Raw genomic sequence first — 15,090 nt, forward strand, 5'->3', positions numbered from 1 at the left:
CGCGTCTTCTCTGAACTTCTTCCAGAGTATGGATTTCGAAAGCCTCAAGAGCTTCACAGGCTGGAAATCATCGCACGTTTTCTTCAAGCACTACGCAAAACAAGTGCACGAAATTAAGCATTTCGTGGTAGCCGCAGGTAGTGTTATGAAACCTGCTGTTTAACTCTGCATAGAACAGTGCGTTACTTAGGACTTTAACTCTACGTGTGCCTGTGTTGACCCTTTTGTGATACATAGTGATTTCATGGACACTTAGTGTTTCTAATAGACTGTTCTTACCAAGGTGAAATGTCATAGACTTTACATGAGTGCCACATGCCCTAGGGCATGATGTGTTTTTCTTTGAAAAAGACTGACGTTCCTCTGGAACTTGTGTTTCTGAAAAGTAAAATTTCTTTTCAGATTCAAGATTGAAGTCTTTATTTTCTATGTACATTATTCTTTATTATTGTAAATAAACTCTATATTCATTATTGTAATTACTACCATAATGATCTGCAATCTTTGAAATAAAATGTCTATTTTATTCCATGTGCATCTCTCTCCAGTCCTATTCTTTATTAAGAAATATACGATTGTTATATTTTTATTTATCCCTTTGTCTCTAAATAATGAGAAGAAGAATATATGTAATTATGTTATATACTCACTCATGCCTTGATAATATTCCTACTCGAATATTTACCTTTGTCCTGCCTCCGAGACCAGATTGATCTCTCCTCCAGGGAGAGTAGTAAATGTTATTTACTTTCCTATGCTTGATAATATTCCTACCCGAATATTAACCTTAGTCTTGTCTACGAGTCCAGCATGAACTCTCCGCAGGGTGAGTAGCTCTTCAATGATCGCTTCGAGATGTTCTTATTGTCCACCAGGACTTCTCTTCCAGGGGGGCAGGAAGCTAGTTCTTCATAGAATCTCTGGTAAGGACATGTTCTATACCTCTATTCGAAGCCCTTGGCACTTGCATTAAAAAGGGGAAAAATTCCACGATACATTAATTCTCTGGTACACTTCCATCGGGACGTCATGGCTTGAGCCCAAAAAATGGATTTTGAGCGAAGCGAAAAATCTATTTTTGGGTGAGATAGCCATGGCGTCCTGATGGACCCTCCCTGCTACTCTAGTCCAGCCTTTCAGGCCCCACCCTATCCTGCTGTATCATGGTGATTGGCAAGCAACTGGCATCAGGATGAGGACGGACATGACGTCATTTAGCAATGGCGCCCGTTTGTTTATGTGTCGAGTACCAAAAGTAGCCACGGACGAGTATAGCTGTGGAACGGCTCCCCCACTATTCTCCGCCCCTCCATATCGAAGTGTTAACTCTATATGGGGTGCAGATAGCTATGTGGCGCGTTAATACATGCGTCCCCTGTTGATATACGATGTCTTAAAGGGAAACCTTTAGGATACTCGCTCTAGAAGTTAGAATTCTGTGATAACCTGTGGTTAAATTCTCCGGGAATATCTTAGTAGTTAATATACCCAAGGAAGCTACCAATAAGGAACCTTCCATCAGGACGCCATGGCTATCTCACCCAAAAATAGATTTTTCGCTTCGCTCAAAATCCGTTTAATTGCCCAGGGCAATGCCGGCGTACCCCGGCAGGCACTACAGTACTGACTACAGTGGTCGTAGTCACTGCGATACTGATTATTCCGCATGACACATACTGCTGTATGGTCTGTGCTGTAGCCCATGCAAAAATTTTTCCAACCTTCAAGGTGCTTCATGGGCAGCCTATTGTGAGACCACCACTCCTAGAGAGCGATTCTCTCTGTTAAATTAATGGTCAATATTGAACCTTAGAAGGTGTTAAAATTATACTTCATATCCAAGGATATTATCTTCCCATTTAATTCATTAAAAATTTAGTGTTCAATATTGAAGGAAGTCATAGCAATGGGCTGGACAGGAAGCACATGTGGGTGTCTTCCCTTTTTTCCCTAGCTTACACTATCCTAAGCTAATTAAATGACTTTTATTACACTGTATGATGAAATTCTGAGATTTTCACCGAATACTTATATGCTTTTCTTTCTTTACAGGAGGAGCATCCTGAGTGCGGGAACCACTTCTGCAAGGTCCGCAGTAAGAACTTCTGCGGCCACGACATGTGCAGAACCCATGCACACTGCGCAATTACGAAGGGATCTCTAAAATACTGGGACCCACAGGTATGTACCGTTTGTGACAAACTTGTAAAACGGATTTTGAGCGAAGCGAAAAATCTATTTTTGGGTGAGGTAGCCATGTCGTCCTGATGGAAGTTCCTTCATTAGTAGCTTCCTAAGTATATTTGACTACAGTGATATATCCCAGAGAATTTACCAAAGGGATCCAGAATTCTAACTCCTGGAGCGAATATCCCTTAAAATTTTAAAAAGGGATATAGCGAAATATCAGAGGACGTATTCTTGACACGTCTCATGGCTATCTACACCCCCAATAGAGCTTTCACTTCGAGGGGAAAGAGAGGCAAGAATAAGGAGAGTCGTTAAAGAGGCGACACTCCTATTGTACCGTAAATAGTGCGCCAAATCGCCACCGCGAGGCGCCACCGAGCCATTCTTTGTAGCTTTGTAGGTGTTGCAGATACAGTACCATAGGGAGAGATTCATTATCCTTTTGTCCAAAAGAGGGTGGGTCCATCAGGACGACATGGCTACCTCACCCAAAAATAGATTTTTCGCTTCGCTCACAATCCGTTTGTTGGGCTCAGGCCATGTCGTCGTGATGGAAGTTTACCAGAGCATTAATGTATCTGTGGATTTTCAATAGTGCCGTTCATCTCGAGATAAATCTTTCCTTTTGGTCTTTAGACCTAGAGACACTTAATGTTACTGTTATACATCAATCAGCTGATCATGAAATATGTCAGTGCTTCCTGCCCCCTACAGGGAAGAGTCTGGGTAGACTCAAGGAAAAAATCCGAGGATTGTGAGTTCAAGGAAAGAATCTAGCAAACAGTTTGTATATTAGTGTCATCATATACGTAAAGCATAGTCTGTATTAGGATGGTATTGATCTGTGCAGGTTATTGTACCTCCCAGGTCTGTTGATAAAGAGACGGACAGGTTTATATACGTGTAGGAAACCTTAAACAGTAAAATGAACAGTCTAGTACAATAAGATCTTACCTGTTTTCTTGGAACAATATGAATCTTAGTTCTGATATTTTCTTAAATATCAAAAGAGTCAAGGATGCTCTGACTTATACATACACTGGAATGTTTGGGGCGAAAGAGACACAAAGATTCGTTCTATTGTTTATTACAAAAATAGAAATCATGGTTGTATTTAATTACAATGTATGCTGAACAATACTGCATAAAAGCATAAACAGTAATAACAGAAATAAAATAGGTTTCACCTGAAAAGGAAACATTAGCCACTCTAAGGGAAATATAAAATTTCACTATACATTCTGTTGTTACTAGGAACACTGCATATAAGTATGCCTGGCACTTGTGTCAGTCTATTATGCATAACGTCACCTGTGTAGAGAGAACAGTCTATAGTGTCATCACTAAACACAAAACTCAACATGATATGCCTTACAAGTCTATCATGTACACCCTTCACTATAAGTCCCAAATAGTGCACTGTTCTTCGCAGTAATCAAGCAGCAGGTTTTATTACACTGCCCGCCGCTACCACATGAAATTTAATTTCTTGTAATTGCTTCACGTAGTGCTTGAAGAAGACCCTAGAGGACTTCCATCCAGTATAAGCACGAAGGCTTTCAAACGATATCGTCTGAAAGAAATTAGCACGAAGGCTTTCAAACGATATCGTCTGAAAGAAATTCAGAGACGAGGCAACTTTTCTCGGATCATGACCTGCGGGTGTACTGTCTGGATCCGCTCTGTGTATAAAGTAGGTGATTTTCGCCCTTATCTGTTTCAAGGATAACGTTGAACCGGAAGTCTCTCCCCTGAAAAGATGACCTCCCTTAAAGTCTGAAGTTCTACGAAGATAGACCTTTAGGCATTCCACTGGGCAGAGGGATGTTTCTTCCTTCAGAGGGCAGATTCTCCAGGGACCCCATCTCTTAGTGGGCAGCTCGTTCTTGGCGAGAAACGTCGGGTCCGGAAAGAGGTTCAGTTCTCCGTTGTCTGTGAACTAAATGTGGCCATCATCCCTTGAGAGGGCCACTATTTCGCTAACTCTGGCTCCCGAGGCTAGTGAAAATAAGAATATCACCTTTTGAGTCAAGTCTTTCAGCGAGCAATCCTCATTGTTCAGGGTTGATGCTAAATGAAGAACTTTGTCCAAAGACCATGAAATGGGCTTAGGAGGAGCTGCGGGCCGAAGTTTAGCGCAGGCTTTAGGGATCTTGTTGAAGATTTCGTTGGAAAACTCTACCTGGAAGGCATAAAGCATTGGTCTGGCCAGGGCAGATTTACATGTAGTAATCGTATTGGCTGCTAAACCTTGTTCATGAAGATGGATGAAGAAGGACAAACAGAAATCCATAGAAATCTCCTTAGGTTTCTTCGCCTTGACAAAGGCCACCCACTTCTTCCAGGAAGACTCATATTGTCTTCTTGTTGACTTTGACTTGTATTCTTCTAAGAAGTTAGTACTGTCCCTAGAAATTCCGAACCGTTTCTTGACCGCTAAGGCAAGAAAATCATGAGATGAAGGTTCTGGGTTTTCACTGATGAAGCTGAGACAGTCGATTTCTGCACTTGCTGAGTCAGAACTGGGTCCGGCAACGGGATCAGCTTCAGGCTTAGTTCCGTTACCAGGGGGAACCAAACGCTGTTGGGCCACTTGTGGGCCACTATTGCTGCCGTCCCTTGAAAGGATCTCAATTTGTCGAGGACTTTCAGCAGAAGGTTGGTTGGAGGTAATAGGTAGATCTTGACCATCTGTTCCAATCTATGGACATTGCATCCATTGTTCCGCTAGAGGATCCTCGTATGGGGCTACATAAAGGGGTAGCTTCTTGTTTTCGCTCATTGCGAAGAGGTCTATTTGCAGTCCGGGGACTTTGCGTAAGATGAAGGAGAACGATCTTGCGTCTAGGGACCATTCTGACTCTGTCGGTTTGGTCCTGGATAGAGCGTCCGCTGTCACATTGCGGAATCCTTGAAGGTGGACTGCTGATAAGTGCCATCTCTTCTTCTCCGCTAGGCGGAGGATGGCTAGTATCACTTGGTTTATATGAGGCAATCTCGAGCCCTGTTGGTTTAGGCATCTCATTATGACTTCGCTGTCTAGAACCAGACGGATGTGGATTGAGCAGCGGAGTTTCAGTTTCTTTGGGGAAAGAAAAACTGCCATGGCTTCCAGGAAATTGATGTGGAAGGTTTTGAAGAGGGGAGACCAGGTTCCTTGGACTTTCCGATGATGAGAGTGACCTCCCCACCCTTCTTTCGAGGCATCCGTGTGAACGGTGACTGACGGTGGAGGCGGTTGTAAGGGAACCTTGTTCCTTAGGTTTTGGCCTCCGACCATGGCTTGAGTAGGGATTGCAGACAATTTGGTATCGGTCTTTGTAGATCTCTTCGAGCGTTTGATGCGTATTTTCTCCAAACTCCTGATGCATCTTTTAATTGTGCTCTCAATACTGGATCTGTCACTGAGGCGAACTGGAGAGACCCCAACACTCTCTCCTTTTGCCCTCTTGATATCCTTGTGGACCGAAGAAGGCTTTTGACAGATCCTGCTATCTCTTTCCTTTTCTTTGATGGAATGGAGAGGCAGTGTGACTGCAAGTTCCAGTGGACGCCCAGCCACTGAAACTTTTGAGCTGGAGACAGTCGAGATTTTCTAAGTTGATCTTGAATCCTAAGTGTTCCAGGAACCGGATCACTTCCATGGAGGCTTGCCTGCACTCTTTTTCGGATGCTGCCCACACCAGCCAGTCGTCCAGGTAGGCTACCACCTGGATTCCTTTTAGGCGTAGTTGATGAATGACTGCATTCGCAAGCTTAGTGAATACCCTTGGAGCTATGTTTAGTCCAAAGGGCATGGCTCTGAAAACATACTGTCTTCTTTGTAGTTTGAATCCCATGTAGGGGGAAACTTGACGGCTGATTGGAACGTGCCAGTACGCATCCGTCATGTCTATGGAGACTGTGTATGCCCATTTGGGCAGTAGGGTCCTGATGTGTTGAAGCATCAGCATTTTGAACTTGTAGTTCACTATGAACTTGTTGAGTGGTGACAAGTCCAGAATTACTCTGAGCTTTTCCGAGTCCTTCTTTGGAACACAAAATAGCCTTCCTTGTAATCTGACAGACTTCGCCTTCCTTATAACTCTTTTGTTCAAGAGTTCCTGAACATATTCTTCCAATATGGGGGTTGAGTGTTGGAAGAATTGAGGGAAGGTCGGTGGAGTTGAGCTCCAACTCCACCCTAGTCCATTCTTGATTAGGCTGTCGGCCCAGGGATCGAAGGTCCAACGATCCCGGAAGAAGAAGAGTCTCCCTCCTACCGGTAGCATCTCACTTTGAGTGCTGGGTGGAGGATTTACCTCCTTGGCCACGTCCACCCTTGTTGCCCCTACTTCTGAAGGGGCATCTGGAGGAACCTCGAAAGGAACCTCGAGACTTCGGTCGAAAGGTCGTAGATTGCCTTTCAAACACTGGGGTGAACACTGGTGACTGAGTCGCCAGCGTTTGGGGCACCAGTTGGAAGGTGGTGGGTGGTTGTGCCACGTCTGGGACACCGTGGCCACGGGAAGCTGTTGCTGTTGCTTAGGCCGAGAGGGCACTTTAGGTCGTTTTGGTCTATTCTTCGGCTGGGGACCCTCGTCAGCTGAAGATTTTCTTTTAGAGGACAAGCCCCATTTAGAGAGAAGGTTTCTATTCTCAGTGGCGGCTTTGTCCACAACCTCTTTGACCACTTCACTTGGGAAGAGGTCTTTTCCCCAGATGTTAGAAGCTATCAGCTTCCTTGATTCGTGTCTCACCGCAGCCGAGGCGAACACAAACTCTCTGCAAGCCCGAGTTGTACAGGTCTTTGGTTACTGTTGCCAAATGGGATTTGGTGAAGACCATGTACATGTCTGGGGTATCTGGGATGCTTGCCATTGTCTCCAAGCCAGTCTGTAGAGAAAAGGAAGCAGTAAGACGTTCTTTTGACTCATGTTCCCTATGCAGGAGAAAGTCTGACAGCTTCGGGAGGTCTTCGCCGAACTGTCGTCCGGCAATATCTGCCTCCAGCTTCCCAACTGTGAAGGTGTTGTGCACATCCTTCCAGTCCGCATCGTCTGGTGGGAAGGCAAGGGAGAAGGGTCTACACTCTTCCAGTGTAGGGCATGGTTTCCCTGCCTCAAATGCCTTTAAGGCTGCCTTAAACCCTTTGTCCATAAAGGGAAAGGCACGTTTGGGGTCAGCAATGAAGGACGGGTGCTTCTTGCTGAGAGCCGGCACCTTAGAGCTAGTAAAGGCCCTCTCCTTTATGGTGGTGGTATATAAGGCCTAAGCCTTAGAGAGTTCAAGGACAATAGTTTCCTTCGGCTCTGTCTCCTCTTTGGATGCAGGTTCCGTCTTAAGATGGACATAGCAATCCGGGTAGGCCCCTTTGCTGGGCCAGAACGCAATTTCCTCTATTGGGACAGTGCCCAGTTTTTCTGAGAGGAAGATCTTCCCCTCCAACATGGACATTTGCTCTGCGTTCCTCCAGGGGTTAACGTCAGAGAAGGCGGGGAGATCCTTAACGTTTAGCTTCTTCGGGGCCAAACGTGTTGCAACTAGCTGATGCATTTCTGTCCGAAGAGAGGCCTCCTTCTCGGACGATTTCTTTTGAATGTCCTGCACCATGGACAACAACGAGTGCAACATACTCGTGATAGGATCTAGTAGGAGTGCAGTGGAAGAGGTCGAAGGCACCGGCTCATTCACTGTGGCCGATGATACCGCAATCGTTTCGGCTCTCTCGACTTCTGTCTCAGGTGGAACGTTATCCGCCTGATCCAATTTCTCCGCTAGGAGATTGTTCTCAGTCTCCTCTGAGACAACTGACATGTTGTCCTCTAATTGGATGCTCTCTAGGGCATCCGAAACTTCATATTCAACCGGAATCTGAACCAGGGGAATCTCAGGTTGAGCCTGGGGAATAACTGCATCTGAAGATGCCCTAGGGAAAAGACAAGCCCTCATCTTTTCATTAGGAAGGTATGGGCCAGAAGTGTTCTTCTGGATGCCCCTAACCCATTTTCGCAGCATTTCCCTTGCTGCGTCCCTTGACTCAGTGGACTTTTGATCGTCAAAAGCCTATCTTACCAGTTTTTTCCCAAACGGTACATACCAGCGGTTCCCAGTACTTGACAGCCCCCTTGGTGACTGCGCAGCGAGCATGGGCCCTGCACATGTCGTGGCCGTAGAAGTTCTTACTACGGACCCTGCAAAAACTGTTCCCGCACTCGGGATGCTCCTCCTGTAAAGAAAGAAAAGCATATAAGTATTCGATGAAATTCTCAGATTTAAGCATACATAATATTAATGATATTAGCTTGGATAGGCAATTGCTATGACCTCCTCCAATATTGAGAGTAGAATTCTTAGGAATTCTTAAGGGAAGATGATATCCTTTGATATATGGTGTCTTCTTGACACAATCTTCCAGGTTCAATATTGGGGATTAAGGACAATAATGGACAATAACCATTAATGAAAGAGAGAATCGCTCTCTTATATGTGATGGTCTCACAATAGGCTGCCCATGAAGCACCTTGTAGATTGGAAAAACTTTGGGCTACAGCACTGACTGTTGGTAACAAGTTGCCAGTCCTGTCAGGCCTGCCGGCACATGCCGGGCCTGCCGGGGTCTGCCGGGCAAGCTGGCACATGCCGGCCTATTCTGGTCTATTGAAGGCAATTACTGTCTTCATAAAAATGGGGGGCAGGCCGCCGGTAACGGGTCATCCGGCTGCCGGCGGCGAAGGCTCTGCCGGCTGGCAGCGGCTCTGCCAGCCGGCGGCTCTGCCAGCCGGCGGCTCTGCCAGCCGGCGGCTCTGCCGGCCGGCAGCCGAGGATCCTTCCACCAATTAGGACCCGGCGGCAGATGACCAGGTATGGGTGGCTGGCTGCCAGCCGACAACTCAGCAGCCGGCAGCCGGTCCCTGAATGTCTATTGTCTTTGGGTTGTCGATCAACGATATTCACAGTAAGCGGTGGCAGGGTAACTGCCGGCCGGCAGACAATTGACATGGCCCAGTAATGAAAGTAAGAGAGAAAGAGAGGATGGAGGAAGACAAGGGCTCAGCCTTGCCAGCCTGCATCCAGAATGAGGGTTCAAGTGGAAGGGGAATTAAATTCGGGCTTCCACCCAACCATATCCCAGTCATAAGGGCTATGGAAGGCAGTCCAAGGGAGGACTGAAAAACACTCTGAAGAATATGAGGGTACCTGCCGGCAGCCAGCTCGACCGTCGGCAGACGGGGAACCTCAGGCCAGTCCTACAATAACCCTTAGGGTCAATGTAGAACGACGGCCAGGAGGGTGTTGGTTCATTCAACACGAAAGAGATAGAGGGGAGGGGGTAGGTGTCCTACTGGTAAGGTATTGCCCGAAGGCACTACCTAACCTAAAGGATTCTGGTCTCATGGAGTAACCTCATGTAGGAGAAATCATTTCCCCAGGTTGGGTTAGTCAAGTGAGAGAGCGTCCGTAGGATACCATCTCACAAGAGAACAGAATCTCGTGCCAGAGACCTTAGGCAGTGAAGAAGTCATTCTTCGGTCTAAGGTCTATCAGCACAGGACTGTCTGCTAGGCCAAGGAAGGGGGAATTATCATACAAAAACCCCCAAGTATGGTCTAGGGAGGTCTAGCCTCCTGTAGGAGCAGCTTAACCTGACATGGAAAATCATTTCGCCAAGACAGGAAGATGCCTAACACAGTCTTTTACTCTGATGTCCCGTTCTAAACTCAAATCCGACTCAGTGGTTAGGAGAAAGAAAACGGAACGTCTCAGTAAAACTTTGCCAGAACTCGGTTCACAGCAAAGAAAACTGAGAATAGCCTAGGCTAATCAGAGGGAAGGGGGATTGCTCTTAAATCTCCTAGGAGATTAGTATCGACTTAAAAGGTATAGGAGGTGTCAGTCTCCCCTTAAAAGGCAATACAAGAGCAATGGGGACATGTATGAAAGTATACTAAAGCCCCTAGGCTAGTAGCCTGAGCATTGAGAAGAGTTCACCGAAACTCTCATCTTTTCATCAGGAAGGTATGGGCCAGAAGTGTTCTTCTGGAAGCCCCTACCCCATTTTCGCAGCATTTCCCTTGCTGCGTCCCTTTAATGGAATGACCATTCTATTACTTTTAAAAATTAACCCGTCTTGGACTGAGTAGGCCTAATCATCCTTGGTATGGCTATAGGCTTTGACTACAATAGTAACTCATCATTTCCTTCTGGCCAACCTTTTAAGATCAATATTTAATTTCATCAAGACGATCTTTTCTTACTGGCAAATAATCAAGCATGTTTAACTTGCTCAAATTCACTTTCTTTATAACGGATTTTGAGCGAAGCGAAAAATCTATTTTTTGGTGAGATAGCCATGACGTCCTGATGGAAGGTTCCTTCAGTAGCTTCCTAGGGTATATTTAACTACAGGGATATTCCCAGAGAATGAAACTAAAAGTTATCACAGAATTCTAACTTCTAGTGCGAGTACCCTAAAGGTTTCCCTCTAGGATATCGTATATCAAAAGGGGATGCATGTATTAACACGCCACATAGCTATCTGCACCCCATATAGAGTTAACACTTCGATATGAAAGGTGGAGAATAACTGGGGAGCCGTTCCACAGTTACACTCGTCCGTGGCTGCTTTTGGTACTCGAAACGTAAACAAACGGGCGCCATTGCTAAATGACGTCACGTCCGTCCTCATCCTGAGACCAGCTTCTTGTTAATCTCCATGATACAGCAGGACAGGGCGGGGCCTGAAAGGCTGAACTAGAATAGATGGGAGGGTCCATCAGGACGTCATGGCTATCGCTCAAAATCCGTTTTTTGGGCTCAAGCCATGACGTCCTGATGGAAGTGTACCAGAGAATTAATGTATCATGGAAATTTTTCCCTTTTTATGCAAGTGCCAAGGGCTTCGAATAGAGGTATGTAACATGTCCTTGCTAAAATTTCCGTGGGGATCCAGCTTCCTGCCCCCCTGGCAGAGAAGTCCTGGTGAACCATACCAATATCTCGAAGCGATCATTGAAGGGCTACTCACCCTGCGGAGAGTTCGTGCAGGACTCGGAGACAAGACATAAGGTTAATATTCGGGTAGGAATATTATCAAGCATAGGTAAGTTATAAATAATTACTACGCTCCTTTGAGGAGAGATCAATCTGGTCTCGAAGGCAGGACGAAGGTAAGTATTCAGGTAGGAATATTACCACAGCATGAGTGAGTATATAATACAAGTATATTTATATTATTCTTCTCTTTCAAAAGGAAGGGGTTAAATGAAACTATGACAATCATATATTTCATAATAAATAATAGGAACGGAGAGAGACGCACATGTAATAAAATAGACATTTTATTTCATAGATTGCAGATTATTGTGATAACAATTGCAATAATAAGTGTAAAGTTAATTTACAATAATAAAGAATAATGTACATAGGAAATAAAAGACTTCAATCTTGAATCTGAAAGAAATTTCACTTTTAGAAACACAAGTTCCAGAAGAACGTCAGCCTTTTTCAAAAGGAAAAAACACATCATGCCCTAGAGCATGTGGCACTCATGTAAAGTCTATGACATTTCACCTTGATAAGAACAGTCTATTAGAAACACTAAGTGTCCATGAAATCACTATGTATCACGAGAGGGTCAACACAGGCACCCGTAGAGTTAAAGTCCCAAGTAACTCACTGTTCTATGCAGAGTTAAAAGGCAGGTTTCATAACACTACCTGCGGCTACCACGAAATGTTTAACTTCATGCACTTGCTTCGCGTAGTGCTTGAAGAAAACGTGCGACGATTTCCACCCTGTGAAGCTCTTGAGGCTTTCGAAATCCATGCTCTGGAAGAAGTTCAGAGAAGATGCGACTTTTCTAGGATCATGACCTGCGGGTGTACTGTCAGAATCCGCTCTGCGAATGAAGTAGGTGATTTTCGCTCTTAGTTGTTTCAGTGACAAGTCACTACCCGATGTTTCTCCTTTGAAGAGTTGTCCTCCACCGAAGTCTGAAGTTCTTCGAAGATAGACCTTAAGACTCTCCACTAGGCATAGAGAGACATCTTCCTTCAGGGGGCAGATTCTCCAAGGGCCCCATCTCTTGGTGGGTAGTTCATTCTTAGCGAGAAACGTCGGATCAGGGAAGAGGGTAAGTTCTCCTGTATCTGCGAACAGGATATGACCCACTTCTCTTGACAATGCCACTATTTCACTGACTCGAGCTCCTGAGGCGAGAGCAAAAAGGAAGATAACTTTTTGAGTCAAGTCTTTTAGAGGGCACGAATCATTGTCCAGGTTAGAGGCAAAATGGAGCACCTTGTGCAGGGACCAGGAGATAGGTTTTGGCGGAGGTGCTGGGCGTAGTCTAGCGCATGCCTTTGGTAGTTTATTGAAGATATCACTGGACAGATCAATCTGGAAGGCGTACAGTAGTGGTCTAGTCAAAGCCGATTTGCAGGTGGAAATCGTGTTGGCTGCTAAGCCTTGTCCATGAAGGTGAATGAAGAAAGACATGCAAAAATCAATGTTGATTTCCGTAGGATTTTTCGCTTTGACGAACGAGACCCACTTTCTCCAGGAAGATTCGTATTGCCGTCATGTGGATTCAGTCTTGTATTCCTCGAGGAAGTCTAGACTTTTCTTCGAGATTCCAAACCTTTTCTTTGCGGCTAAGGAGAGAAAATCATGAGATGAAGGTCCCTGACTTTCAGTGATGAAGCGAAGACAGTCGACTTCTGTACTTGTTGAGAGAAAACTGGGCCCGGTAGGGGGATCAGCGTGGGCTGCAGCTCCAGGACCAAAGGGTACCAATTGCTCCGGGGCCACTTGGGAGCCACTAGGGCTGCTGTCCCTTTGAAGGTTCTCAGTTTGGAGAGGACTTTCAGCAGAAGGTTGGGGGGAGAGAACAGGTATATCCTGGACCATCTGTTCCAATCCAGTGACATGGCATCCACTGCTTCTGCCTTGGGGTCCTCGTACGGGGCCACATATCGAGGAAGTTGATTGTTGTCGCTCGTTGCGAAGAGATCGATCTGAAGTTCCGGGACTTGGTGAGAGATGAAGGAGAATGATCTTGCGTCTAGAGACCATTCCGACTCTATTGGGCTGGTCCGTGATAGAGCGTCCGCCGTCACGTTGCGGAATCCTTGTAGGTGAACTGCCATTTCTTCTTTTCTGCCAGACGAAAGATCGTAAGAAGTACCTGATTTATCTGGGGCGATCTCGAGCCCTGATGATTGAGACATCTGACTACCACCGAGTTGTCCAGAGTCAGACGGATGTGGATCTAGGGAGGCGGGGAGAGTTTCTTCAGGGTGAGAAGAACCGCCATGGCCTCCAAGATGTTGATGTGAAACGTCTTGAATAGGGGAGACCATGTTCCCTGAACCTGTCGTTGGTGGGAGTGACCTCCCCAACCCTCCAGTGAAGCGTCCGTGTGGATGTTGATCGATGGAGGCGGGTGTTGAAGGGGGATGGACCTTTTCAGGGCCTTTGCTTCCGACCACGGCTTTAATAGTAAGCGAAATCTGTTTGGAAGCCGTCTCTTGAGGTCTCTTTGAGCGATGGATGCGAAACGTCTTCAGACTCCCGCGGCATCCTTTAGCTGTGCACGAAGCACTAGGTTTGTCACAGAGGCGAACTGTAGAGAGCCGAGAACTTGTTCCTGCTGTCGTCTTGAGATCCGTTTGGATTTCAGAAGTCTTTTGACAGACCCTGCTATTTCCTTCCTTTTCTTCTGTGGGATGGAAAGGCGGTGTGACTGAAGATCCCAATGGATTCCCAACCATTGGAACTTCTGAGCTGGAGAGAGGCGAGATTTCTCGGTGTTTATCTTGAATCCCAGATGCTCTAGGAACAGGGTGACTTTGTCGCAGGCTCTTACACAATCTTAGGGCGATGTCCCCCAGACTAGCCAGTCGTCTAGGTAGGCCATCACTTGGACGCCCTGAAGACGGAGTTGTTGGACGATGGCGTCTGCCAGCTTGGTGAAGATCCGTGGAGCCACGTTGAGCCTGAAAGGCATGGCCCTGAAGGCGTAACTTTTCCTTTGGAGTCGAAATCCTAGGTAGGAGGAAGCGTGATGATTCATTGGAACGTGCCAGTAGGCATCCGCCAGGTCTATAGAGACCGTATAGGTCCTTTGAGGCAGAAGGGTCCTTATTTGTTGCAGAGTCAGCATCTTGAACTTGTTGTTCGCAATGAACTTGTTGAGAGGGGATAAGTCTAGAATGACTCTGAGTTTGTCGGAGTCCTTCTTGGGAACGCAAAATAGTCTCCCCTGGCGGAACAGGACGATTTGGCGCCGACTGTTTGGCGCTGACGATTTGGCGCCGCCATTTTGGCGATAGACAGTTTGGCACTCATTGTTTTGGCCATGAGCTGTTTTGGCGCCAAGAAACAAACTTAAGGACCATCCGCAAATTTGTGTCTCGTTTAGTGATCACCTCATCACACCAAAGGCTCGTATGATTTGAGAATTGTAATATGTAATATTAAACCAGTTATTACGATATTCAAGTGTTGTTTAGTTCTCCCTATACCATACGCCCTATTACCTAATAAGCGTCGAACAACATACGTGAAAATGTTTCGAATGATAACTGAGATGTCTGCAGAGCTGCAACCAAAGGGCATTTATTGTGATTATGAACAAGCAACTTTTTCTGCAATGACAATGTTTTCCGGATGTAGAGTTAAAAGGCTGCTTCTCCCATTTTGCACATAATATTCATAAGCACCTGAAACAACTTGGGCTCCAACATTTGTATAATAATGACCCAGACTTCTCAGTAGAAGCTAAAATGATTGTTGCTTTATCTTTTGTACCTATTTCTCACATGGATGTTTACATCGATGCTTTGACGCAATATTTCCCTGATGAACTCCAGCCGTTAATGAACTGGGTCGAAGATAATTATGTAGGAATACCTCTGA

At 45.7% G+C, this 15,090-nt stretch overlaps 1 protein-coding gene across 1 annotated transcript in view; it reads left to right on the forward strand.

Annotated features, from left to right (window-relative positions):
* Positions 1-2,049: 2,049 nt before the first annotated feature.
* Positions 2,050-15,090, forward strand: part of LOC137643601 (uncharacterized) — a 169,916-nt gene continuing 156,875 nt past the window's right edge. The window contains exon 1 of the mRNA XM_068376322.1: positions 2,050-2,181. The gene's annotated coding sequence lies outside the window, so the exon portion shown is untranslated. The remainder of the gene's footprint in view (positions 2,182-15,090) is intronic.

This window comes from Palaemon carinicauda, chromosome 7 (genome assembly GCF_036898095.1).
Source record: "Palaemon carinicauda isolate YSFRI2023 chromosome 7, ASM3689809v2, whole genome shotgun sequence".
NCBI lineage: Eukaryota > Metazoa > Arthropoda > Malacostraca > Decapoda > Palaemonidae > Palaemon > Palaemon carinicauda.